The sequence below is a fragment of the Arvicanthis niloticus genome, chromosome 1, assembly GCF_011762505.2.
Source record: "Arvicanthis niloticus isolate mArvNil1 chromosome 1, mArvNil1.pat.X, whole genome shotgun sequence".
Classification (NCBI taxonomy): Eukaryota; Metazoa; Chordata; class Mammalia; order Rodentia; family Muridae; genus Arvicanthis; species Arvicanthis niloticus.
Window position 1 is genome coordinate 141609109 of NC_047658.1, and position 15548 is coordinate 141624656.

The 15548-nt window shown below is 39.7% G+C and overlaps 1 pseudogene; it reads left to right on the top strand.

Moving 5' to 3' along the window:
• Positions 1 to 6050: 6050 nt before the first annotated feature.
• Positions 6051 to 11845, top strand: LOC117695290 (large ribosomal subunit protein uL29 pseudogene; annotated as a pseudogene).
• The last annotated feature ends 3703 nt before the right edge of the window (positions 11846 to 15548 follow it).

The following is a 15548-nucleotide window of genomic DNA, read 5'->3' on the forward strand; positions in this document are numbered from 1 at the left end:
GTGTGGCATTCCCTGACACACTTCTATGATACTCCTGGAAAAATTTGGAGACTCAGTTGTGTCATATGATGTTTTTCTGGAAACTGTTTTATGAGAGGATGTTTTGCTGAAACAGACACACAGGAGGATGTTTTGCCAAGAACAGACACATGGTTTTCTGGGAGCTGCCTGGCAAAAAAAGCATGTGATGTTTTTGCTGCAGTGGATACCTGAGAGGACATGTGATGTTTGAAAAGTGTTTAAGTATAACCCAAACAGACAGGGACAATGCTGTGGCATTGGTTCACCTTGCCTTCTTTGCTGATCATTGTTGTTGTAACTTTGTAGAGAGAAAGATTCCGGGGGCTTTGTGCTGCTTCTGCAGACTCAGGCTGATTGGCAGAACCTCGCTGTTTCTTCTGGATTGAATTGCTGTTGCTGATTCATAACAACAAAGATTGGAGTCACCCAAAAGAACTATTTCTAAGCACTTCCTTTTGCCCTATTAACCTTTCCTTTTCTCTACCTCTGGTAGTTTGAGGGATAAAAGAGAGGTTAAATTGTCTAACAACTCTTATTAAAGTAGATTTTGAAAAATTTAAGCCTACAGAGTCTTATCACAGTGCCCAAGCTGGCCTTGATATCACTGTGTAGCCTAAGCCTGTCTTGAACTTTCAATCTGCCTGCCTCAACTTCAAGAACAATTGGATTCCAGAACAGCAACCAGGGTCAGCTTAATTCTCAGCATTTGCAGCCCTCTTCCACTCATCTTCTAACACCTTTTCTTCATCTCATAGGCTTCTCTTTGATGTCTTGATTACAATGACACATTTAATTTATATTTCTAATGAATGTGAGTATTTGCAATTAATCTATGGTGTTAAAATTTTCTATTTCCATAAATACTTGTAAACTCAAGTACTCAGGGGGGAAAAAGAAAAAAAATACATTAAATTAACCCAAGGGCTTACCTCAGGAAGGAAAGAGAGATGGAGAAAGAGAAGCAAGAATAAGCAGAATCTTCATCTGGCATGTTACTGTTATTACAAGACGATTGCATTGCTTTCATAACTAAAATTGAGTGGAAATAAAGAAATGTTATTTTAATCACATCATCTTTCTGCTCAGAAAAAGAAAACATAATTGGTATTCTTCACTTCCTACAATACCCTGCAGCCAGTAGCTCTCATTATCCCTCTATCAATGCCAAAATTTTAAGCATGCTACTTCTTAGTGTTCCTTCCTGCCCATTAACCAAGTGGCTTCATTTGGCCTCATTCACAGTAAATTCATTGGACCCTCTTGGAGATGGGGGCAAAAAACAAAAACACAAAACATAAGAACAAAAAACTGCATTTTCTTTGCTCATTAACAACTATATCATACACCAAAAGTTTAAGTAGAATTTTCACATGATAGAAGGCATCTGAATAGCCTCGGCTTCCTTAGGAAAGTAAGTATCCAGGGCTTTGGGAAAGATACTGAGTGTCATACAGAAAATGATGATTGGACCAAGGCAAGGATTCCAGTGAAGGAACTGGGTTGCATTAAATTGAGATGTTGGCCAAGGGGGTCCCATGGGAATCCCCAAAGAACCCAAGCTGATTCTAAGACAAAGGTTATCTTTCAAAAACTGACAGGGGTTGGGGACCAAGAGCAACATCAACTCAACTCATTGAACTTGGAGAAGTAGATCTGATGCCTTCACCCCATGTTCTAGTGTCTTTGGTACAGGAAATACTCTGAAAGCTACCAAAAAAAAAAAAAAAATGTTGACACTGAGCCAGCCAGAAAGCCTTTAATATATGCCTACAAAATATGCTAGGGCAATAATGGCACAGAACTTGTGGGAGTAACCAACTCATGTCTTATTTGACTTAAGGCCCACTCCATGAGGGAACTTGACACTAGTTGGGTAACAAAGAACCAGAGATTAGATAGCCCAGTCACCTGGGATCAAAGGAAAAACCTCAGGAAATTTGTAGGAAGAGATGGCAGAAAGATTGGGAGAGCCAGAGAGGATAGAACATCAGGAGAACACAGCCCTCTGAACCAACTAAGCAAGGTACATTTGAGCTCACAGAGACTGAAGCAGCAAGCACAGGGCCTACATGGGTCTACACCAGTTCCTCTGCACATATACTATAGTCATTAGCTTAGTGTTTTTATGGGACTCCTGACTGTGAGAACAAGTGGGTCTCTGACTCCTGTTCCTGCTCTTGAGACTCTTCTCTTCCTGATAGATTGCTGTCAATATGGTAGTTTTTGTTTCATTTTATTATATTTTAATTTGTTCTGTTTGGTAGTTATCTCTTTAAAGCCTGTCCCTTTCTAATTATAGACAGAAAGGGAGTGGATCTGGAAGGGTGGGGAGATGGGAAGGAACTAGGAGGAGTAGAGGGGGGGGAAACTGCAATCAGAATATATTGTGTGAGAAAAGAATCTATTTTCAACTTTAAAAGTGAAAAGAAATTTTTGATTGGAAATTTTCATGTTTATATGTTTTTAACTTTATTAGTTTCTATGTCTGGTGAGGGTGCCCACCACCCACACACAGAGGTTAGAAGGGAAATTTGGGGAGTTAGTTTTGGCTTTCCCCTTTATGTGACATAAGATCTCTCTGTGTCTGCCTCTGTGCTGTGTGCAGAGCCAGGCTGTGAGCTTCAAATCATTCTCCTGTCCTCATGTCTCATCACTCTGTAGGAGTACTGGAATTGTGAGTGCACTGAAATCAGACTTTTCCCCCCTAATGTGAGTTCCATGGATCTGAACCCAGATTGTCAGGCATTCTTGTCACTTTTATTTACTGAGCCATATTCCTGGGCCAAAAAAATATGACTTTTTATGTACAGATCTGTGAGCAGAAATGGCACCACAACCATATAATCCCAGCACTCAGAAGGTGAAGGCAGGAGGGCCTATAGTTCCAGGCTAGCCTAGGCTATGTAGTAAGACACTGTCTCAAAAGCAAAGCAAAATAATAATAGCAGAGAGAGAGAGAGAGAGAGAGAGAGAGAGAGAGAGAGAGAGAGAGAGAGAAATCAAATGTCTAGATGAAATAATTGTTAAGTCCTTTGTATTGCAGGGGGTATTTAGTGGGTTCTCATTATCATTTATGGTATTTATAAGTACGTGAACAAATATATTAGCCTAGAAAACTTCACACAAGTGAAACATGAATTTCTGTTAAGGTTTACTGAAGCCTGTCAGGAAAGCTGTTGTATCTCTGTAGCCCCAGCACTCCAGAAGCTGAGGCAGGAGGATCATATGTTTGAGGCCAGCCTGGCACTTTATAGCAGTGAGATATAGTCCAGTATGGACTAAAGTGAAAACCTGTCTCAAAACAAAACAAAACCAAAAAAGATTTCCTGAGTACCTACCATGTAAGTAGATCTGCTAAATCCCAGAGTTATTAAGTTTTGGCCTAGAAACAGGGTTTGAGAGTTAAATATATACAGTAATGTGAATATAACTACAATTACCCAGCATGCATGGAGCTTGGGCTTCAATTCCCAGTACCACATAAACAAGGTTGTGGTTGGCACATGCCTGTAATCCCAGAACCTTGGAGGTGGAAGATCAGAAGGCCAAGGTCATACCTGGTACATAGCAAATTTGAGACCAGCCTGGGATGCATAAGCCTCTGTCTCAAATAAATAAATGAATAAATAAATAAACAATAATGTACACATTTACATGCATATATAAACATGTATATACATGTTTATTTATACATATATATTCATAAATTTATATATGTATATATTTATATGAATAAATATATTTAAATATGCATATTTATATTTATTTATATATTTATATTTATAAATAAATATAAAGCAGCCGAAGACACTTTACCGTGTGTGCCTTGCAACTGGGGGCACTAAACAAAGCAAGATGTTTATCAGAGTGTGCCCAGCCGTTGTAGGCTGTTGAAAACAAGTCTCTTGTCAGGGTATGTGGCTCGAAATGGCTGCAAAGATGATAGCTGCTTTCTGCTAGGAGTCAGCTCCCAACAACCATGATCAAATAGGCTTCATTCCAGAAATGCAGGGATATTTTCAATATATAAAAATCAATAAATGTGATCCATGATATAAAAAGGCAATAAATAAATAAAACCAAACCTCATAATTATCTCACACCTCATGATTATCTCATTAGATGCAGAAAATATCTTTGACAAAACCCAACACCCCTTCATGACAAAACTTCTGGAGAGATTAATGGTAACTGAGACATATCTAAATCTGGTAAAGGCAATATGCAGTAAGGATCAACTTAAATGGAGAGAAACTCAAAGTAATTCCACTAAAATCAGGAATAAGACAAGGCTGACAATTCCTTTTATATCTATTCAATATGGTACTTGTCTTAGCTAAAATAATAAGATAACTGAAGGTAATCAGCAGACTACAAAACTGATGTTATGATAGTATACATAAGGGACCCTAAAAATTCCCCCTGGACAACTCTCACAGTTAATAAATACTTTCAGCAAAGTAGCTGATTATAAGATTAACTGCATGAGAGACTGAGAAAGAAATCAGGGAAACAACATCTTTCACAATAGCCTTAAATGATATAAAATATCTTGGGGTAACTTTAACCAAGCAAGTGAAAGATCTGTATGATTAAAAACTTCAAGACTTTTTTCAAAAAGTAATTGAAAAAGGTAGCAGAAGATGGAAAGATCTTCCATGTTCATGGTTCTGTAGGATTAACATAGTAAGAATAACCACTACCTTACCAAAAACAATCTACAGGTTTAGTACAATTTCAATCAAAATTCCAACACAATTCTTTACAAACCTTAAAAAAAAATTCTCAACTTTAGTTGGAAAAACAAAAAAACCCAGAAGAGTTAAAACAATCCTGAACAATAGAACTACTGTAAGTCTCATTGTTCCTGCTTTCAAGTTCTTTTACAGAGCTACAGTCATAAAAACCTCATGGTGTTGGCATAAAACAGACTCATTTATCAATGGAATAGAATCAGAGACACAGGCATAAATCCACACATATATGGACACCTGAGTTTTGATAAAGAAGCCAGAAATCGCACTGGAAAAAAAAAAAAGACAGTATCTTCAACAAATGGTGTTTGTCAAACTAAATGTCTGCATGTAGAAGAATGCATATTGACCCATACTTATCTACCTGCACAAAACTCAAGTCCAAGTGGATCAAAGACCTCAATATAAAACCAGATACACTGAACCTGATAGAAGAGAAAATGGAGAATAGCCTTGAACTCAGTGGCAAAGAAGATTTTCTGAAAAGAACACCATGAACACAGTCAATTAGATCAACAATTAATAAATGGAACCTCATGAAACTAAAAAGCTTTTGTAAGGCAAGGAACTCCATCAATCAGAAGAGGCAACCTATAGAATAGGAAAAGATTTTTACCAACTTCACATAAAATAGAAGACTAATATTCATATAATAGGAACTCAAAAAATTATATATCGAAACCAAATAATCTAATTAAAAATGGGGTGCAGATATAAACAAAAATTTTCAATAAAGAATCTCAAATGGCTTAGAAATACTCAAAGAAATGTTCAACATTCTTGGCTATTAGAGAAATACAAATCAAAACTACTTTAAAAGTTCATCGCACACATGTCAGAATAGGTAAGACCATTAACACAAGTGACAGTTCGTGCTGGCAAAGATGTGGAAAGCGGGGAACACTCCTCCATTGCTGGTTGAAGTGCAAACTTGTAAAACCACTTTGGAAGTCAATATGGAAGTTCCTCAGAAGGTTGGGAATTGATCGACCTCAAGATCCAGCTATACCACTCTCGGGCATATGCCCAAAGGATGATTTATCCTACTACAAGGACATTTGTTCATTGTGGTTTTATTCATAATAGGCAGAAACTGGAAACAACCTAGATGTTCCTCACTATAAGAATGAATAAATATTTCCAGTGGCAGGACTACATCGCATTCAATTGAGTTGTTGGCCAAGAGGGTCCAATAGAAATTCCTAAACAGCCCAGTTGTTGTTAAGACAAAGCTTTGCATTCCACACACCAACAGTGTGGCCCCATTTGCTAACAATGCCCACACAACTCATTGAACGTGGAGAAGCTGAGCTGATACCTGCATGGAGTCCTCACCCTTATGTTCTAGTGTCTCTGGTGTGGGAAGGTACTCCATAGACTACTGAAAGAGAAACATGGACACCGACCCAGCCACAAAACCACTGACCTACAATCTGTCCTCCCTGCAAAATACACTAGCACAGTGGTGACACAGAACGTGTAGGATTTGTTAACCAATGTCTGATTTGACTTAAGCCACACCCAACACTGCTTAGGTAACCAAGAACCAGAGGGAAAAAAGACTTCTAGTGATTTTCTGCTATACTCATAGATTGGTTCCTTATCCAGTCACCATCAGAGATGCTATAGGTCGGAACAGATGCAGGGACCCACAGTTAGACACTGCATGAAGAGAGACTCTCAATGGGAAGACTCCATCAAGTCCGTCCCCTCAGAGCTCAAAGAATTCTGAATAAGAGGAGGCAGATAGGTTGTAAGAGCCAGAGAGGATAGAGGACACCAGGGAGAACATGGCTCTGCATGAACTAAGCAAAGCACATGTGAGTTCACAATGACTGAAGCAGCAAGCACAGGGCCTACATGGGTCTACACCAGGTCCTCTGCACATATACTATAGTCATTAGCTTAGTGTTTTTATGGGACTCCTGACTGTGAGAACAAGTGGGTCTCTGACTCCTGTCCCTGCTCTTAGGACTCTTCCTGTTAGATTGCTATCAATATGATACTTTTTGTTTCATCTCATTACATTTTATTTTGTTGTGTTTGGTAGTTATCTCTTTAAAGCCTGTTCCTTTAATGACAGACAGAAAAGGAGTTGGTCTGGAAGAAAGGGGAGGTGGGAAGGTGCAAGGAGTAGAGGGAGGGAAAATGATAAATATATTATTTGCTAGAAGAATCTATTTTCAATAAAATGAAAAATAATAATAAAGACCATCAAGCCTTCCTTTATGCCTTCCTGCCTTCCTTCCCTCCTTCCTTCCTTTCTTCATTTTCTTTTTCATTCTTTTTTTTTTTTTTTTTTTTTTTTTTTGGTATATTTGAAGCAATATCTCACTCTAGTCCTGTGGCCTAGAACTTTATGTAGATGAGGCTAGGTTTAAATTTTTAATTTTTTTTTCACTTCTTCATGGCCTTATTATATGTATGGGGGTCAGTAGAGGAGGGCTTTCATTCTGGATAAAGGAAATGACCCTAGGGGAAAATATTTAGCAATTACCTAGTTAAAGCTAAGAACAGTATGTTTGTTTGATTTTGTTTTGTTTGTTGTTTGGTTTGTTTATTATTTATTTATTTATTTACTTATGTTTGTGTGGGGGTGTGTATGGATGTTTTGCTTGCATATATGCTTGTGCACCATGTGTGTGCCTTGTGCCTGAGGAGGTCAGAAGAAGGTATCCATTTTTCAGAAACTGCAGTTACAAATGGTTGTAGACTGCCATGTGGGTACTGGGAATCAGACTGCTGAGGTCCTCTGGAATACAGCCAGTGCTCTTAACTGTTGAGCCATCTCTCTAAACCCCTGATGTGTTTATTTTTAAAGTCTTACCCTCTCTTTAAACCCCTGATGTATTTATTTTTAAAGTCTTACCTTAGTGTGGTTCAGGTCTTTTCAAAGTAACATGGCTTCAGGATGTACCTGCTGTGCTTTGATGGACTTTTGTAAAAAATTATCTAGATAATGTAAATGAATATGTGACATTTGGTCACCTATGGATTTTGACCAGAGCCTGGAAATCTAAAGCACATTCACCTTCTCTACTATGCATGGCAAATACTACTTAGTTTTTGAAATATATCATGATTTTTTTTAAGTTAATTCTATTATTCATTTTTGGGGAGAAAGTAAAGACATCTTGAGATAAGCAGGAGGATTCTGGGTTGTCAAATTTGGGAACAAAATACAGAGTCCAGCTCCTAACAGGCAATCATAAATATGTATTGAGTTTAGCAGCCCGTTAATGGAATGCAGATGAACAGACAAGGGGTCCATCTTAGTTCCTGTCAGAGACCTTTAGAAACATGTTCTGCAGCTGTTAGAAAGCTGACAGTTTGTCATAGATTTTTGTTTCTCTTGTTGGAGAGAATATTGGGGACCTCTAGGTGAAAAGGACTGCGTGTTTCAAGACGTGCACCCTGTTTGACCATAACCTCAGATAACCATAAGAAAACACTGCCTCTGTGGTTCAGCATAACAGCCTATTTGCAAGAAAAGAAATCTTAAAATTACTTTGCAAATTGTCCTTCAAGTTTTTAATGTGCCCAAAGGGCACTTCCATAATGAAAAGTGTTTATGTCTCCTGTCTCTGGAGATGGTACCTGCAGAAAGGCAGACTAATCTGGTGCGGCAGTCTTCTGTCACTTCTGTACTTGAAGGAAAATGGCTCACCCGAGATGAACTCTAGATAATCTTGAGCAGAGTAACTACCCACTAAGCAATCCTTCTCCCCTGCAAACTAAACTCAGAACATCACCTTCCTAGCACCACAGGAGACATCAGAAAAATGAAGAGAAACCCAAAACAAAAAGTTATATCCACAAAATCACTTTCAGTAAGATGTAGGGGGAACAATTCATCTCTGTTGCATCAAGAGGCACTAGTCTGCATCCAGTAGATGTGGTTCTTTGGCACAGACATGCTGGAATCAGCTAAGCACAGAAATGGAATTGTGTTAGGAAGTGTAACTAGTAGTTAGCCATCAGTAGAATCTGCTTTCCTAGGTATAACTTGCCACAGAAACCAGGAGTATTTTGATTAAACATTTGCGGGGTGGGTGCTAGGGTACTCAGAGACTATTGCAAGCTAAGAGTGTAAATTCAACCACTGAGCTATCTCCGTAGCATCCTAGATAAGACTTTCAATTTAAAAAAAGAGTTCCAAGACAGTGTTTAAGAATCATCTATGGAAGCTTTTAAAAATGCTGTCTGGAAATTCATAAGCTCCCTATGTATCGTTAAAACCTCCAGAGAGGTGTTAGAATTATGCCAAATACACTGCAAGTGTCATTAAACTTCTTCCTAATTATAATGACTACCACTGTAAATTTTAGAACTAACATGAATCCAATGGTATTTTGCTTGACACTTAAGATGGCTTCTTACCCTTAAATTCTGAACCTTCTTCCAGTAATTTGAATAGGATAAAGAGCATTAATCCATTCTTCCAAATGCCTATCTAAATCCTCTTGTATATTTAACACATTAGTAAAATTTTTTGCTAAATGATTAACAAAAGTAGCTGTCATAACTTCTTGTACCATAGCAATTGCAGAAGCAGTGGTGTTAGCAATTAATGTAATTAAAGCTGTTATTCCAGCAATAATCAAGCCCACTGCCCTCTTGCTTCTGCTTAAAGCCTGACTCATTTCTTCCAGTACTTGCAAGCTATTTTTAGAATACCGAGGTTCTGTGATACTCGGGGCACCAAAACAAAAGCTAGTTGATAGACCTCCATAACTGACATGCAGGATTTCAAAACACAAACACAATTAGAAGGTGTATTATCAATGAAATTTACGTTAAATACTGTAGAAAAAACAAAAGTATTTTTAATTTGACAATTAAAAAGGCCTTAACACATGTGCTAACACCTGTTTGAAATCCAGATCATGCCCTAACTTTATCTTTTGCTAACATAACATTATAGAGAACTGCAGCTAACTTCCATATATGTCTCTGAAAGTGTCCAGAACCAGACTTCCAAATGAAGACTGTTATTTCCAGTATTGGATTGATTTCTAGACCAGTCCATGATTGAGTCTGGATAACTGGTCATATTTAATAACAATACAAGAGGCATTATAACTTCTCTTTTCTCCGGCCTCCATGAGCACCCACACTCACAAGCACACACACACACACACACACACACACACACACACACACACACATTAATATATATATATATATATATATATATATATATATATATATATATATAATATAAAGTAAAATTTAATTAAAAGGATGAGATGCATATGATTAAAATACATTGTATAGATCTGGACCAGCAGGTCTTCAGTGACAGAATCCCCGATCAGAAGATCAGATGATGATCAGAGATAAGGAGATGAGAAAATAGATAAATTTGGGATCAGGAGGTACTGCATAAACTATGCTTTATGCCAAGCAAGCTTACTAAGAAGTATAGTATTTTATATACTATTTCTAGAGGCAAAATATGATGAAGTCAGCATAAACTACCATACAATGGAACTAAGTCAATATGATATATATTTATGTATAAATAAATAAATAAATAAATAGAGTTAAGCATTGTGATTTGCCTCTGTAATTCTAGTACTTGGGAAGGTGGAAGTAGAAAGATCAGACCTTCACCCCCTTTGTCAGCTACATAGCAAGTCTGTGGCCCACTTGGGCTGTGAGATACTGTCTCCTCCTCCTCCTCCTCCTCCTCCTCCTCCACCTCCTCCTCCTCCTCCTCCTCCTCCTCCTCTTCCTTCCTTCCTTCCTTCCTTCCTTCCTTCCTTCTTCCTCCTTCCTTCTTCCTCCTCCTTCTTCCTCCTCCTTCCTCCTCCTCCTCCTTCCTCCTCCTCCTCCTCCTCTTCCTCCTCCTCCTCCTCTTCTTCTTCTTCTTCTCCTTCTCCTTCTCCTTCTCCTTCTCCTTCTCCTTCTCCTCCTCCTCCTCCTCCTCCTCCTCCTCCTCCTCCTCCTCCTCCTCCTCCTCCTCCTCCTCTTCCTAAGATAATTAATCCTTTAAAGGATCTTATCCTGAATATTAGGATGCACTCTAAAGATCTGGACCTAGGTTCTCCTTTCATGGTAAGCCCTTTCCTAATTGAGCCATCTTCCCAGATCCACCTTCAACTCTTCAAAAAGAATTCTGGTGTAGGTCTTTAAGGTGATGCAAGTATTTCTTCCTGGACAAAACAGAAGATGCATTAACTTAATTCAACAGCAACTTAGTAACTTCACTTTGTTGTTGTTGCTTTCCTTATATACACCTTATTAGGTTCTCATCTCTCATCTATCACCACCATTTAGAGAGTGTCAGAAGTCTGATGAGGGAAAGAAGAGGGGTGATATTAATGTCAGCTACAGTGCAAAAGGAGGAAGGAACTTGAGTGAGTGGAGGTCACACCTTGATCATGAAGGTTGTCTCAGTGTGGCTAGCTTATCCATTGCACTCGGGAGGTGCTGCCCCTGTGATTTACCCAAATACGGTAAACTCAACTGCACAATCCCTCACTAAACTGCACAATCCCTCATCAGTCTTGTAGGATTTTGCTCTCACTAACTCTCTCCTGATAAACAATAAAAAGAAATTATGGAAGTGATATTTATATGTTGAGATACTGCCTCTGTGTGCATACCTCCTTTCTGGAGGATGGAAGAGGGTCTCTAGAAGTTTTTATTTTCTTTTTAAATTTAAAAAATATATGTTTGCCCCACCCTTTCCTCTTTCTCTCGAACCAGGTTGCCTCAGCCGTGAACAACGCAGCAATGGCCAAGATTAAGGCTTGAGCGGCAAAAAGAAGGAGGAGCTGTTGAAACAACTGGACGATCTGAAGGTGGAACTCTCCCAGCTTCGCGTCGCCAAAGTGACAGGCGGCAGCGCATCCAAGCACTGTCATTAACCAGACTCAAAAAGAAAACCTCAGGAAATTCTACAAGGGAAAGAAGTACAAGCCCCTGGACCTGAGACCCAAGAAGACTAGAGCCATGTGACACTGGCTCACCAAGCACAAAGAGAAGCTGAAGACCAAGAAGCAGCAGTGGAAGGAGCAGCTGTACCCACTGTGCAAGTATGCAGTCAAGGCCTGAGACGACAATGACAATAAAGTACGAGACTGACTGGCATATATATATATATATATATATATATATATATATATATATATATAATTTATTTATTTTGGATAGCAGAAGCCTGTGTGCCTCAACATACATGTGGAGGTCAAAGAAAAACCTATGGAATTCATTCCTCCTGTTTCATCATGTGGGTCCCAAGAATTGATCATCAGTGACTGCTTGGCAGCAAGCACTTTACCCATTGAGCCATGTCACCTTCCCAAAGCCTTAATTTACTTTAGATGCTGTTTGAGGACTCTTGATTATTTATTAGCATACATGAATTATGCATAACAATGGGTTTCATTATGACATCTTCATGGATTTATACATGTTTTAATTATATTTACACCTGACTACCCACTATTGTCCCCCTCCTATTCTTCTTGCTCCATTTCTTCTTCCAAAGCCCCCCCCCCTTTCTCCTTTCATGCCATTCAGGAGGAGGTGGACATGGAGGAGAAGTTATTTACAGACCCATAGATAATCTCAGTGGCTCCACCACTGAAGAAAGTCTCTCCCTCTTCATCAGTAATCACAAAGAGTCAATTGCTTAAGGTGGGAAGTGGAACAGCTAGAGAGTCCCTCCTCCCTGGCAACCATTAAGTGCACACCAATTCTCAGAGAGTAATGCAGCCTTGTGAGCCCCTCCCCATCCATGACGGACTACTGAAGCACTGGATTTTGTGAAGATCTCTGCAGGCGGTCACAGTTGCTATGAGTTCAAACCTAGATGACCATGTCCTGTCATATCTGAAAGACAGCCTTCTGCATGATACCTCTCTTTTCTAGGTCGTCTCAATTTTTTCTCCTTCTTCTTCTGCAATATTCCCAGTTCCCTTGGCCTTGGAAGAGGGTGACACTGTCTATCCTAAGCATTCAACAGTCACGTATGCACAGGAGTTGGAGCAATTGTGAATCTCTGCTGTAGCTAGCTCCCACGGGAAAGAGAAGTTCCTCTAACCAAAGCTGACAGCAGGACTTGTCTATGGGCATACATATAAATATCTATGTGACAGTTTGACAAGCGCATATTTTCCTATAGTGGAAAAGACATTGAAGGGCATATCTAATCCAAGCTTGACCACTCCATCCCATGCTAAGTCAGAACGTGTAAGAGTTTAATGCAGGGACCTTCTTCCCTTGCTGACATTCTCTGCAGAGCTGTTCAACTTTTATTTTTACTTTTTTAATCAGGATGGCTGAGTCATCCAGAGCTGAGTACTTACCAGGCTTCCAGCATGAAGACAGCTCTTGTTAGATTACTCAGATCATATCACGTAAGCTAATCTAGTGATTTTCTTGTTGATGTAACATTCATTTTTTTTTCTTTTATTAGATATTTTCTTGATTTACATTTCAAATGTTATCCCCTTTGCAGGTCTCCCCTCCAGAAAACCCTTATCCCATCCCCTATCTTTGTGCCTCTATGAGGGTGCTCCCCCACCCATCCACTCCTGCCTTCCTACCCTGGCATTCCTCTACCCTGGGGCATCCAACCCCAAAGGACCAAGGGCCACTCCAACTGATGTCCAACAAGGCCATCCTCTGCCACATACGTGTCTGGAGCCATGGGTCCCTCCATGTGTACTCTTTGGTTAGTGGTCCAGTCCCCAGGAGCTCCAGGGCAGGGGACTCTAGCAGATTGACACTGTTGCTCTCCCCATGGGGCTGTGAACTCCCTCAGATCCTTCAGTCCCTTCTCCAACAACTCCATCGGGGACCCTGTGCTCAGTCCAATCGTTGGCTGTGAGCATCGGCCTCAGTTTTTATTTACAAATTTGAACATTAGAAAACTCGTGATGAGCATAGTTTCCCTTCTCTTACTTGATACCTCTACTTTGGCAGAGGCTGTTAGCGTGGTTTTGCAACTTACCCCTTGGTGACAAAAAATCTGCTTCTCCTAAGTTGAAGTGTGAAACATTGATCATTTCCAAGATGTCTAGCAAGATTGGCCAATCAGCAAATGCTGACACATATATCCGTAGCAGTTATTTGATGATTAGCACTATAGAGGGATTGGTAAACTATGTCTTCGAGTTTGCATGGCAACAAATTTAGGATTTCTGTGGCATCCCCAAGCTGTACAAAGTTTGGAACTCTTAACAAAACAGATATTGGTTAAGGAGACATCTCAGTCCATAAAATGTTTGTCACATAAGCATGAAGACCTGAGTTCAGGTCCCCATCACACGCATGAAAAGCTGGATGGGGCACTGTACCACTATCATCCCAGAGCTGCGGGTTGGGGGGGGGGGGGGCGGGCAGAAATAGGAAGATCCTTGGGATGTTCTGGCTAGCCATTCTAAGCTAATTAGGTAAGTTCCAGCTCAGTAGGAGACCCTGTCTCAAAAAGTAAGGTGAAGAGCAATTGAGGAAGATACTTGATGTCTATTTCACTCCTTCCAGGCCACCCCTCTCCTGTGCATGCATATCTGTGTGCTCATGTGCACACATACAAGTCTGGGAGGCTGGCTGTGTAACTTGGTGGTACAGCTGCTCTTAATATATGCTAAACCTCATCCAGTTTCCAATCTTAATGCCATATTCCCTTTTTTAAAAAAAAATCCCTTTCTATATTTATGTAAAGTCATATTATTATGATGTCTCTACTGATGATCATGAAAATACCACAGAGGAAATAAACCTTAAAATCATCTGCACTCAAGCTCGACTATAGATGTGGACCCTCACAGCTGGTCTTGGCCAAGACAATCCTCGTGTTTACTTCATGAGCACAAAAGACTATTTGAGCTGATGAAGGCAAATGTGAAGTTCAGAACACAGGCTAAAGTACACAAAGGACCATGCAGTTACTTACACATTCAGGGCAGAGGAAACACGACTTAACTGTTGTAGACAGCCAGCTATTTGATCTGCTGTTTTCAAAAGCTGTGTGGTGTGTGGTGTGTGGTGTGTGGTGTGTGGTGTGTGGTGTGTGGTGTGTGGTGTGTGGTGTGTGTGTGGTGTGTGTGTGTGTGTGTGTGTGTGTGTGTGTGTGTGTGTGTGTGTGCTTGGTCAGGGAACTGCAAATAATTGCTTCACTTCTCCATTTCCTTCTGCCTACCTAAACATTGCAAACTTAGCTGCTTGCTGTCAGCACTCAAGCTGACAGTCAGGAGAATGACTGCTAATTTTAGAATTTAAAACTAATATAAACAGTAATTGAACCCCAAAGGAGGATGTCTAAGAATGCTGAACTTAAAATTCATGGGGGTGTTGACTTATCTAATTTCAGCCCATGCACTTATAGAATTTAACACAAAACCACTTTCAGCTTATACTCAAAATAATGTTTAAGTAACTATTCAGCTATTACATCTTAAAACATGCCCTTCATCAGGCATGGTGGTGTACACCTTTAATCCCAGCCCAAGGGAGGCAGAGACAGGCACAACTCTGTAAACTCAAGGCTGGAAGAACCAGCCTGCCTCCAACTTAGGCTTAAAAGCCATCTTACAGTAAAGACAAACTAGGTTTATTCCTATGTATGCATAAACCTCTGGTTTGCAAGAATTGGGTATGCCCCACCTGTAACTATAACTACAAATGGTTCTGTACTTCACATTCCAGGAATGGCAAGCATGTCTTTGTTTCAAAAAGTTGTAGTCATATAACCTTTTAAACAAAAGCAAGGTTGCAAGATGGTTATAAACAACTTTTGAAACAAATACATGATTGCAA